The sequence below is a fragment of the Chlorocebus sabaeus genome, chromosome 20 (genome assembly GCF_047675955.1).
Source record: "Chlorocebus sabaeus isolate Y175 chromosome 20, mChlSab1.0.hap1, whole genome shotgun sequence".
NCBI classification, from domain to species: Eukaryota; Metazoa; Chordata; class Mammalia; order Primates; family Cercopithecidae; genus Chlorocebus; species Chlorocebus sabaeus.
Genome location: NC_132923.1, coordinates 23,662,054 through 23,674,880, shown reverse-complemented (window position 1 = coordinate 23,674,880; position 12,827 = coordinate 23,662,054). Strand labels below are relative to the sequence as shown.

The 12,827-nt window shown below is 44.6% G+C and overlaps 2 protein-coding genes across 4 annotated transcripts in view; one reads left to right on the top strand and one right to left on the bottom strand.

Annotated features, from left to right (window-relative positions):
• Positions 1–2,270, bottom strand: part of SLC16A1 (solute carrier family 16 member 1) — a 44,229-nt gene extending 41,959 nt beyond the window's left edge. Inside the window, exons 1-2 of one of the 2 annotated variants that reach the window (XM_007977525.3) lie at positions 1,968–2,135; positions 1,208–1,311 (exon numbers count right to left, since the gene is read on the bottom strand). The gene's annotated coding sequence lies outside the window, so the exon portion shown is untranslated. Of the gene's footprint in view, positions 1–1,207; positions 1,312–1,967 lie in introns of both variants that reach the window. The other variant, XM_007977524.3, reaches the window with a different exon arrangement.
• Positions 2,271–2,310: 40 nt separating this feature from the next.
• Positions 2,311–12,827, top strand: part of LRIG2 (leucine rich repeats and immunoglobulin like domains 2) — a 196,273-nt gene continuing 185,756 nt past the window's right edge. Inside the window, exons 1-2 of one of the 2 annotated variants that reach the window (XM_073008473.1) lie at positions 2,311–2,856; positions 6,914–7,012. The gene's annotated coding sequence lies outside the window, so the exon portion shown is untranslated. Of the gene's footprint in view, positions 2,891–6,913; positions 7,013–12,827 lie in introns of both variants that reach the window. The other variant, XM_037998082.2, reaches the window with a different exon arrangement.

The window sequence follows — 12,827 nt, the reverse complement described above, 5'->3', positions numbered from 1 at the left end:
CTGAATCCTAAGTCTCTCACGGTGCCTGGTAGCCAATAACAAACTGAACATACAAAATTCACAACAATCTGGACTGTTTTCCTCATACCCAAGTTCCATCTTCCTAGTCCTCTCAACTGCAACAAAAACAAGACAGCTATGAAGGCATTTACACAGAGATCTTAATCTTGCATAGGACTGAGCATTGTAAAGTGAATTGAAAACACGATGAGAATGCAGAACATAAGGAGTTGAGAAATCTATTTTCAGGCCGAGATAATTTGTATCCTAATTTACAATCTAAAGAAAACTCAGGAGTGTCAATCTAACAAAAATGAGCTCAATGACACACATAGTTTCCATCAAACCATAACAAGTTTTCAGACCTAAGATGTTAGATCACTTAATCCCTCCAGCCTCAGTTTCCTTATGGGTAAAACAAGGGATCCTGATCAGGGTCATTAGGGTCCTTTCCAGGGCTAATATATGCCAATATTTAAAGGCTAAAAGATGTAAATTAGTGAAACACTAATCATTTGTTTTCATCCTATAGTGATTTTTTTCCTTTTTAATCTGTTTAAGGACATTACAGTTTACCCCCTTAAGCACAACTAAACCTTCAAATCTATTCAGCTATAAAAATCTTACAAAATGCTCCTCAGATCAACTTGCATATTTCACAAAGGTAACTGCAATCTGATGAAACAACAGCATCTACCTAAACCCAAAATGAATTACTGAAATATATTCAACTTCTGTGTAAATAATAAATCTTACTCACCACGTGTTTTAAGTGCTAAATACCTTGAATTGTTGGTCATTTCTATGGCAGTCTGAAGGCAAAGTTGTGCCCCAGGGTGTAAGACTTGCATTTATGAGTACTATTTAACACCTAACTAAAAAACAGAAGATACATAGTCTTTGCATCACCTCACCGGGCTGGTGGTTGAGATAAAAAAATTGTTGAAACCAGAGTAATTTTTGGAAAAAAAAAAAAAATCAAAACAAGTTATAGTAAGTTACAGTAAATAAAGTAGCGAGTAAATATTTCACTGTTATCAGTAGCAGCCCAGTTTCTAATCAGCCACTGGAAACCCAAGGAAAGACTAAAGTAGTAACAAGTTTGTCTCCTGGTTTAGATTAATTACAAACTAGTTTTTGGCAATATGTCATGACAAAGTAATAAAATATTAAAACGCATGCTGGAAAAAAAAAAAAAAAGACGTACTTGGAACAAAAAGCTTCCATCGGACCAAGTGTAAACGCTATCCTCCAGATTTCTCTCAACAGGGCCGCCTTAAGTCCAGGAGTAGAAGGGCGCTGCGGCGGACGCTGGCAGCCACAGGTTGAATGACAAAGAGCCCCCGTCAGCACCACTCCCAGGAGTCTGCGGGCTGCCCCGTCCCCTCCGCAAAGTCTACTCGAACCCTGCAGTCACGCCTTGGCTGTGGGGAATGTGGCTCTCCGCATCACTCTCGCAAGTCACCACGTGGGGCAAGGATCGGCGGGCCAAGAAGGTTGGGGCGGACAATGTCACGAATCATAAATAATTCCTGCCCCGAGTCCCTTCCCTTGGAACAGAAGCGGCCAGGAGAGTCTGGAGGTACCACATGAAGCAGCCTCATGTTATCCCTTTTCCAAATCAAAGCAGCTCTGGAGGAGCCTATTGAAGACTTAGAGGGGAAGGGACTTCCCCAACGTCACCGGGCACTACGACCCAACTCCTCGGCCAGGCCAGGGGCCGGCATATGACCACGAGGCCCGCGGCTCGGCTGAGAGAGGCGCTGTCCCCAGCGCCTCAAGGTCTCCTTCACCAGCACTGCAGTCCGAGGCCACGCGACTGCCTGTGACCACGATGCCCTCTGCTGGGCCGCCTCCCTCCCCCGGAGACAAAGTCTCCCAACCCCGGAGGTCCCCTCCGACCCCACCAGGGTAGCTAGGGCACCGTGGGGTCCGCGCCGCGTGCCGCCGGCTGTTACCCAACTAACCGTTATAAGCGCGGATCGCAGCGCCGAGCGTGTGCGTGACGTGGTGGCGCGGGCTGGAGTTCCACGGGGCCCAGGGTCCGACTCCCGTCCTTCGCTTGCTGCCTGGTTTACTTGTTCCAGCACCTACGCAGCCATCCAGTCACGTAGCAGCTCACCACTTTGTCTGGTCGGGCCGGCGAGGCTGCCTTATAACCCGCCGGGACCCGAGCATGCGCACAGGGGGCGGAGTCGTTTCTCCCGGCCGCCGCCCCCTCCCCGCCGAACAGACATCCGAACTGCAGCCCGCATTTCCACACGCTCTCAGCCGCGCACGCCCTCTAGCTCGCCCGCGCGCGCCGGTGCCCCCCTCCCCGCCACGTGACCGGCGTCCCAGTCCGACCCGCGCGCTGCGCCCCTGCAGAGCGACGCGGAGCTACCGCACCCTGCCAGACTCGCCCGTTGGTCCCTGTCTGACAAGCTCTAGGCAACCTGCCCTCGTTCGGAACACAAATGTCGATCTCACCCCTCAGTTTCTGCCAGAGAAAAAGGAAAAGTCACCTAGAGGCCTGACCCTGACGGGTGGGGGGAGACGAGCGCGCGGAGTAGCGGAAAGCGACTGAGGAGCGGGGACTGGGCAGCGTTTGAATGGATGCGGGTGCCGCTGGCACCCGGGAAGACGCCGGGGGCCGGCGCTGTGGAGCCGGGCACGGGCTGGGATGTGTTAGGATTCCAATCCGGGCCTGACACCAGTTGAGTGACCTCGGAAAGTTCCCCAACCCTCCGGGCCTGTTTCCTCCCTCTGAAGTGGCGACAGTAACAGAACCGACCTCATAGGCTCATCGGGAGGCCCTGAAGGGAGAACCCATGCAACTTGCCACCGCAGAGCCAGGCCCGCGGCGGTTGGCGCCTGGTGGGTATTAAAGACAGTCGGGAAAGAAGAGCAGGTAAGAGGGCGGGGAGACTGGCCGGTGGGTTGGGGTGTGCACCTCGGCCACGTGGAGAAGCGAGAATGCAGGGGCCGGACGCTTATGGACGATGCGTGTGTGGGGCCGGATAGAATCGTGGCAGGCGGCGCTGGGGCTGATGCGCCTCACCCGGATTAGCCTCTGTAATCCTCACAGCCCTGTGAAGTGCGCGCTGCCGTGAACATTTTGTAAATAAGGGACCCGAGGCTCAGAGAGGTGAAGTAACTTTCCAGACGGCCCAGCTTGTCAGCGGCCAGCATTTGAAGTCACACCCCAGAGCCTGTTTTTATCATAATAGCCGCTTTGACCGGATAACCAACGTGTGTGTGTTGAAGTGATCAGATAACCATGGAGTGTCTCTGATGTCCAGGACTTTTGAGAAATACTGAAAAAGTATGAGGCCAGGCCCCTGCCTTCAAAAAGCTTGCAAGTTTTTGGGGGAGACTGAGTCAGGCACAAATTAACCAACATCTGTTGAGCACTTACTGCTTGCCAGAACCCTGCCCTTCCCTCGTGTCTTCCTCCCTTCCAGGACTCACCCCATCACTTACCCTCCCCCTCAATTCTCACAGCAACCCGGGGAGGTAGGCCTTATGGTTTCTGTTTTGCAAATGAAGAGCTTGAGATTGAAGAAGAGTACAGATTGGAGGATCAGGTCCTGAGAGGTCCTATGTGCTTTCCAATAACAGTTCAGTGTGTTAGAAGACAGTATGGCATCCACGGCCGAGTACTACTAGTAATACAGTAATTGCTTTTTACATTTACATAAACACGGAGAAAGGGAAGGCATTTCGGGTCATTGGGGCAGCCAGGACTTACAAGAGCAGTGCTAGGGTGGCAGCAGCATTCAGGTAGATGGTAAGCAGAATTAAGTTAGAGAGAGAGGATCCTGAGTCTGATTTAGATGTACATTTATAAGGCCCTGTTCTATGGAATGTAGTGAGAAGTGGTTAAATAAGATGAATCCCAGGAAACCTCAAAAGTAGGCTTATAGAGCCCCATAAGGTGGTAGATTGACAATATAGACCTGAGAGCCAGATCTGTTGGGTTCCAAATTTGATTCTTGCACTTACCAGCTCTATGTCCTCAGGCAAGTCATTTTACCTTTCCAAGCCTGACTTCCAACTCTGTAAAACAAGGATAATACCTACCTCAGGGTTATTATGATAATAAAACTAGTATTTATTGCAGGCTGGCGTGGTGGCTCAAGCCTGTAATCCCAGCACTTTCGGAGGCTGAGGTGGGCGGATCAGTTGAGGCCAGGATTTTGAGACCAGCCTGGCCAACATGGTGAAACCCTGCCAATACTAAAAATACAAAAATTAGCCATGCGTAGTGGCACACGCCTGTAGTACCAGCTACTCAGGAAGTTGAGACAGGAGAATTGTTTGAACCCGTGAGGCAGAGATTGCAGTGAGCCAAGATCTCACCATTGTACTCCAGCCTGGGCAACAGAGTGAGATTCCATCTCAAAAAAAAAAAAAAAAAAATGAGGTGGGCAGATCATGAGGTCAGGAGTTCAAGACCAGCCTGGCTAATATGGTAAAACCCTGTCTCTGCTTAAAATACAAAAAGTAGCCGGGTGTGGTGGCACGTGCTTGTAGTCGCAGCTACTTGGGAGGCTAAGGCAGAAGAATCGCTTGAACCCAGGAGGTGGAGATTGCAGTGAGCCGAGATGGTGCCACTGCACTCCAGCCTGTCCAGCCTGGGCAACAGAGTGAGACTCTGTCTCAAAAAAAAAAAAAAAAAAAAAAATTAGTATTTATTTTGCAGTGTCTTACCATATAGAAAACACTACATGAAACCAAACCCTAAAGATTAACCCTAGAGGCCCTTCCCTTGAATAGACCCCAAGGAGGCTCTGAGAGGGGCCCTAACAGTGTGTTCAACAGGATCATACTTTGTGTTGTATTGCAGTTTTGTACTCCTATCCTTGAAGATAGATAGTCATCAAAATATAGGTACCTCAGGCCCTACAAAACCTGGATCTGCCTTAAGAAATTTTAATGTTGTGAAAAGAAGACTTCGGAATCAGAAGACCTGGTCCTGGCCAGGCACGGTGGTTCACACCTGTAATCTCAGCACTCTGGGAGGCGGAGGTGGGTGGATCACCTGAGGTCAGGAGTTCAAAACTAGCCTTGCCAACATGGCCAAATCCTGTCTCTATGAAAAAATGCAAAAAAAAAAAAAAAAAAAAAGGCCTAGGCCAGGCACAGTGGCTCACACCTATAATCCCAGAACTTTGGGAGGCCGAGGCAGGCAGATAACCTGAGGTCAGGAGTTTAAGACCAGCCTGAGCAACATGGTGAAACCCTGTCTCTACTAAAAATACAAAATTAGCCGGGTGTAGTGGCGCATGCCTGTAATCCTGGGAGGTGGAGGTTGCAGTGAGCTGAAATCACACTGCCTGGTCACTCCAGCCTGGTCAACAAGAGTGAAACTCCATCTCAAATAAATAAATAAATAAATAGGCCAGGCACAGTGGCTCATGCCTGTAATCCCGGCAGTTTGGGAGGCTGTGGCAGGCAGATCACGGGATCAGGAGTTCAAGACCAGCCTGACCAACATGGTGAAACCCCGTCTCTACCAAAAAGTACAAAAAACTAGCCGGGCGAGGTGGCGGGCGCTTGTAGTCCCAGCTACTCGGGAGGCTGAGGCAGGAGAATGGCGTAAACCCGGGAGGCAGAGCTTGCAGTGAGCTGAGATCCGGCCACTGCACTCCAGCCTGGGCAACAGAGCGAGACTCCATCTCAAAAAAAAAAAAAAAGAAAGAAAAAAAATAAATAAATCCCATCTCTACTAAAAATACAAAAATTAGCCTGGCGTGGTGGCACACACCTATAATCCTAGCTACTCAGGAGGCCAAGGTAGGAGAATCACTGGGAACCCAGGAGGCAGAGGTTGCAGTAAGCTGAGATTGTGCCACTGCACTCCAGCCTGGGTGACAGAGTGCAAAGAAAAAAGAAAAAAAAAAGAAGATCTGGTCCTATAACTGCTATCTGTGTTATTCTGGGCAGTTAACTCACTAAACTTTCTTGGGCTTGGGTTTCCTCGCCAGATAAATTAAAAATAATACCTACTAGCCCAAACTGTTGTGTTAATCAAATGAGACAGTATCTGCAGAAGAAGTAATTAGTAAAACTTTGAAAGTGTTCTATAAGTATTTATGAATTAATGTCATAATTTGTCTAAAGTACATAAAAGGCAAAAATCAAAAGCAACTCCAAGGCTCTTACGTGGAAAAATAGAAACAGGGTGGGTGGGTGAGCTGGTGAAAATAATAAAATAATACAGGTGAAATTCTTGCTCTTCTGCCAGATTTTCTTCCTGATTTGAGGCACACAACATTGAATAAATGAACTAGGAAGCATAGGATGAGAAATCAGAGTGGAGAGGAAATTGGAGATCATCTAAGGCACTCCTGACTTTTTACGGAAATGGAAATTAAGGCCCAGGGACGCTAAAAGACTTGTCTGAGGCCTCCCATCCAATGATTGGCATGATCAGAAACTCAGTTTCTTTAAGTATAAAGAACAAGTACAATCTTTAAGATAAAACATTTTGTCATGGGGATCTTTTAGAATCATTACATGAGGCCAGGCGCAGTGGCTCAGGCCTGTAATCCGAGCACTTTGGGAGGCGGAGGGAGGCGGAGGCAGGCGGATCACGAGGTCAGGAGATCAAGACCATCCTGGCTAACACAGTGAAACCCCGTCTCTGCTAAAAATACAAAAAATTAGCTGGGCATGGTGGCGGGCACCTGTAGTCCCAGCTACTCAGGAGGCTGAGGCAGGAGAATGGCGTGAACCCAGGAGGTGGAGCTTGCAGTGATTGGAGATTGTGCCACTGCACTCCATCCTGGGTGACAGAGTGAGACTCTGTCTCAAAAAAAAAAAAAAAAAGAAGAATTACATCAGAACCAAGGAAGACCTGGTGCTTTCTACTGGCTTTTAGCTTTATCACTATCACAAAATTCTTAGGATTCACCTTTCTGTTTTAAAGGTTGTTAGACTGGATGCTGCTACGGTAATCTGCCTCAGGAAAATGCCGGACTGTTGTTTGCAAGCTTGTTAAGTGAGCAAAACTTGGGAAGATTTCAAGGTAAGAGTTATAACTTCGTAAGTTAGTGATGCAATAAGAAATGCAAATGCAAACTTCAAAAAATTATGATATAGGTACTCTTTAAGCTGAGTAAGTTGCTCTGTTGCTTTATCTGAAAAAAGAAAGATAAAATTACTGTGTGTTCTCCAGAATTCACCTACTTAACTTACATTCTTTCAGTTACTTCACCATTTCTCTGATGTAATAAATAGGAAGGTGCTATTTTGCCCATTTTAGTAACAATAATACAGGAAAGGATTCTTTTTTTAATTGACACGTTGTAATTGTTTTTTGGGGTTTTTTTTTTTTTGTAATTTTCATTGTAATTGCTGGCTTTTTGTATGTTTAGTTATTCTGGTGGTGAGGGATTTGCTTTACTGCTTCTTTGGGCCTTTGAGAATTTTTTTGTGCACGCACAGACACACACATACACATATATATAATATGTAATTATACATATTCTGGGTTACAGTTTGGTGTTTCCATACAAACAAATGTTGTATACTGATCAAATCAGGGTACTTAGCATATGTCTCACCTCATGCTGTTTTGTAATATACAATACCTTATTGTTAACAGCAACCCTACTGTGCAATAAAACACCAGAACTTATTCTTCCAATCTAATTGTCACTTTGTACCTGTTGACAGCCTTTCCCTCTCCTCCTTTCCCCTATCCCCTTTCTAGTCTCAGATAACCACTGTTCTCTTTGCTTGTAGGATATAAACTCTTGCTTTAAAAAAATTAGATTCCACAGATCATACAGTATTTATCTTTCTGTGTCTGGCTTATTTCACTTAACATAATGTCCTCCAGGTTTAACCATATTTTCACAAATGGCAAGATTTCATGCTTTTTTACAGCTGTATAATATTCTGTTATCCATATGTACCACATTTTCTCTTTTTTTTCTTTTTCTTTTCTTTTTTTTTTTTTTTTTGAGACTGAGTCTCGCTCTGTCTCCCAGGCTGGAGTGCGGTGATGCAATGTCAGCTCACTGCAACCTCTGCGTCCCAGGTTCAAGCGATTCTTCTGCCTCCGCCTCCCAAGTAGCTGGGATTACAGGCACCTGCCACCATGCCTGGCTAATTTTTGTATTTTTAGTAGAGGCAGGGTTTCACCATATTACTCAGGCTAGTCTCAAACTCCTGACCTCAAATGACCCACCCACCTCAGTCTCCCAAAGTGCTGGGATTACAGGCATGAGCCACTGTTCCCAGCCTCAAATTTTCTTTATTCATTCATTCACTGTTAGATGTTTGGATTGATTCCATAACTTGGTTATTGTAAATAGTGCTGCAATAAACATAGGAGGGCAGATACCCCTTCAGTGTAACTGACTTCATTTCCTTTGAATACATAGCCACTAGTGGGACTCCTGGCTCATACAGGAGTTCTATTTTTAATGTTTTGAGGTAAAAATTTTCAACAAAGGTGCAAAGAACACACATTGGGAAAAAGTCTCTTAAATAAACGGTGCTGGGAAAATTGGAAAGTCACATGCAGAAGAATAAGACTAGACCCTGTCTCCACCATATACACAAATCAACTCAAAATGGATTAAAGACTGTCTTCCATAGCTGCTGTACTAATTTGTAATTCCACCAAAAAGTGTGAGTGTTGTCTTTTCTCCATATCCTAGCCAACGTTTGTTTTCTTGTCTTTTTTTTTTTTTTTTTTTTAAAGGCAGAGTCTCACCGTGTCACTCAGGCTGGAGTGCAGTGGTGCAATCTTGGCTCATTACAACCTCTGCTTCCTGGGTTCAAGCAATTCTCCTGTCTCAGCCTTTCGAGTAGCTGAAACTATAGGCAAGTGCCACCATACCTGACTAATTTTTGTATTTTTAGTAGAGATGGGGTTTCTTTTTTTTTTTTTTTTTTTTTTTTTTGAGACGGAGTCTCGCTCTGTCGCCCAGGCTGGAGTGCAGTGGCCGGATCTCAGCTCACTGCAAGCTCCGCCTCCCGGGTTTACACCATTCTCCTGCCTCAGCCTCCGGAGTAGCTGGGACTACAGGCGCCCGCCACCTCGCCCGGCTAGTTTTTTGTATTTTTAGTAGAGACGGGGTTTCACCGTGTTAGCCAGGATGGTCTCGATCTCCTGACCTCGTGATCCTCCCGTCTCGGCCTCCCACAGTGCTGGGATTACAGGCTTGAGCCACCGCGCCCGGCCGAGATGGGGTTTCATTATGTTGGCCAGGCTGGCCTTGAATTCCTGACCTCAAGTGATCCACCTGCCTCAGCCTCCCAAAGTGCTGGGATTACAGGCATGAGCCACCGTGCCCCAGCCTGTTTGTTAATAGCCATTCTAACTAGAGTGAGGTGATATCTCATTGTGATTTTGATTTGCATTTGCCTGATGATTAGTGATGTTGAGCATTTTTTCATGTACCTGTTGGCCATTTGTATGTCTTCTTTTGAGAAATGCCTATTAAGGTCTTTTGCCCACTTTTAAATCAAGAAAATTTGTTTTTCATTGTTGAATTAAGTTATTTATATATTCTTTAGATATTAACTCCTTGTGAGATGTATAATTTGCTTATATTTTCTTCTATTCTGTAGATTGTCTCTTCATTTTGTTACTTGCTTCCTTTTTATGTACAAAAGCTTTTCAGTTTGATATAATCCCATTGGTCTATTTTTTGCTTTTGTTGTCTATGCTTTGAGATCTTATTTTAAAAACCCTTGCCCAACCCGATGTTGTAAAGCATTTCCCTTATGTTTTCTTTTAGTAATTTCATAGTTTCAAGTTTTGTATTTAAGTCTTTAATCCATTTTGAGTTGATTTGTGTATATGGTGGAGACAGGGTCTAGTCTTCGGCTTCTGCATGTAACTTTCCAGTTTTCCCAGTACTATTTATTGAAGAAACTATCTTTTTCCCAGTGTGTTTTCTTGGCACCTTTGTGGCAAAACAGTTGGCCATAGATGCATGAATTTATTTCTGGGTTCTTTATTCTGTTCCACTGGTCTCTGTGTTTGTGTTTATGCCATACCATGCTGTTTTGATTACTATAGCCTTGTAGTATATTTTGCAGTCAAGTACTGTGATGCCTCGGCTTTGTTATTTTTGCTCAGGATTTATTTGCCTATTTGAGTCTTTTGTGGCTCCATATGATTTGTTTTTTGTTGTTGTTGTTGTTGTTGTTGTTTGAGACGGAGTTTCACTCTTGTTGCCTAGACTGGAGTGCAATGGCACAATCTCGGCTCTCTGCAACCTCCACCTCCCAGGTTTAAGCGATTCTCCTGCCTCACCCTCCTGAGTAGCTGGAATTACAGGCATGTGCCACCACGCCTGGCTAATTTTGTATTTTTATTAGAGACGGGGTTTCTCCATGTTGGTCAGGCTGGTCTCGAACTCCCGACCTCAGGTGATCCCACCTCCTTGACCTCCCAAAGTGCTGGGATTACAGAGTGAGCCACCGCGCCCGGCTGTCTTTTTTATTTCTGTGAAATATATCATAGGTATTATATAGAGACTGTAGTTTGTAGATCACTTTGGGTAGTATGGGTGTTTCAATAATATTAATTCTCCCATGAACATGAAATGTCTTTCCGTTCCTTTGTGTCTTCTTCAGTTTCTTTCATCAAGGTTTTATAGTTTTCAGTTTAGAGATCTTTAACCTCCTTAGTTAAGTTTATTCTTAAGTATCTTATTTTTGTGTAGCTATTGTAAATGGAATTATCTTCCTGATTTCTTTTAGGAAAAGATTCTTTTTAAACACAATATTTTGTCATTAAGAATACTGCCCCCCCCATAATATATAATAATTTAATAGGGAATATGGAAAATGTGATTTGCTTTTGAACCATGTTTGAAGAAAGGGTTTGCTAAGCACATACCTGGAGTAAAGAAGATAATGTCAATCCTAAAAACTTTTTTTTTTAAAGTTGAGAGCCCTCTCATTCAGAATATCATCATCTAATTTCAGGTTATATGTCAGGTGTAGTCCTCCTGCTTTCAAAGGCCTGTGTCTGGATGTAGGGTGAATTTTGCCATTCTTTAAAGAAAGACTAACTCAGTATTCGTGAGATGCACTCTAAGCTCCTCCCTTGACCTCCCCCATTTCTCTTCAGCTCTCCTTGCTCTGTTTTGACCTATCACTTATCTTACCAGCCTGCACCAGTTTAGTATCCTAATCAGTTACTTCTCTGGCACTCTACTGACATGACATGACGTGGTCAAAATAGTTTGCTAGAAAACAAAATGTTTGCAATAAAAATTTCTTCAACATGACAAATGAGTCAAAAATTATTGTTTCCAACTGCTGGTTTTTTGTATGTTTAGTTATTCTGGTGGCCAGGGGTTTACTTTACTGCTTCTCTAGGTCTTTGAGAATTTTTTTGTGCACACACAGACACACACATACACATATATATGTTTCTTAAGGAATCATATTGTGCATACTGTTTTTTTTCCACTGAGACGGAATCTCACTCTATCGCCCAGGCTGGAGAGCAGTGGTGCGAGCGACCTCGGCTCGCTGAAACCTCCACCTCTGGGTTCAAGCGATTCTCCTGTCTCAGCCTCCTGAGTAGCTAGGCTTACAGGGGTGCGCCACCATGCCTGACTGATTTCTGTATTTTTAGTAGAGACGGGGTTTCACCATGTTGGCCAGGCTGGTCTCAAACTCCTGACCTCAGATCCACCCGCCTCGGCCTTCCAGATTGCTGGGATTATAGGTGTGAGCCACCATGCCTGGCCACTGTTTACTACTTTTTAAATATTTACAGGCTGGGTGTGGTGGCTCACGCCTATAATCCCAGCACTTTGGTAGGCTGAGGCGGGTGGATCATGAGGTCAGGAGTTCGAGACCAGCTTGGCCAACATGGTGAAACCCCGTCTCTAGTAAAAATATAAAAATTAGCCGGGTATGGTGGCAGGCGCCTGTAATCTCAGTACTCGGGAGGCTGAGGCAGAGAATTGCTTGAACCGGGGAGGTGGAGGTTGCAGTGAGCCGACATCATGCCACACTGCATTCCAGCCTGGGCGACAGCAAGCCTTTGTCTCAAAAAAAAAAATATATATATATATATATTTGCAATGGCTTGATAATATGAGACATTTACATTGCTTCTTAATAATCATCTAAGAATTTAGATTAAAAAGCACAAAAGTTTGAAACATACCTAAAATTTTATGAAAATCTGACAGTACTGCTTTAAAACTTTAAAGGTGGCAAAACAATCCATATGGAAAACAAGCAGCTGAGAATATTCCTATTTGACCTGTTTATCTTCGAATTCAATTTGTTTTCAACCAGATTACCTGAGGCTCAATCTATGTCATTCTAATTCCCACTCTGGTCTGATATGGCTTGACTCCTGCTCCTTGTCTTTGCTAGCCCAGGAGGATAGTTTTGACCTGTGCTCTTTGTAACCTACATCATCGCTGTTTAGGATCTTTTCTAGGAAGCATTCTTTCTAGAGATGGTCCTATGTATTTGCCAAACCTGTTTTCTTCCTTGACCCCTAGCTACTAAAAGTCCTAACCATGAGTACCTTACCTACCTCCCTCCTTTCCTCCCTCCCTTCCCTCCTTTCTTCTTTCCATCTCTAGTAAAGTATTTTAGGCAAATGGGATGGGGAGTTCAATAATAACAATAGTAAATTGATGACAGCCAAGATTTCTGGAGTACTTACCATATGCTAAGCATTGCTCTAAGCACTTTAGATGTAGTAACACTCATTAATTCCTCACAAAAATGCTATAAACTAGGAACTGTTACAATCCCCATTTTATAGACATATACAGATACAGAGAGGTTAAGTAACGTCCCCAAGGTCACATAATCAGTATTGTCTCGAGTCATCAGAAGGT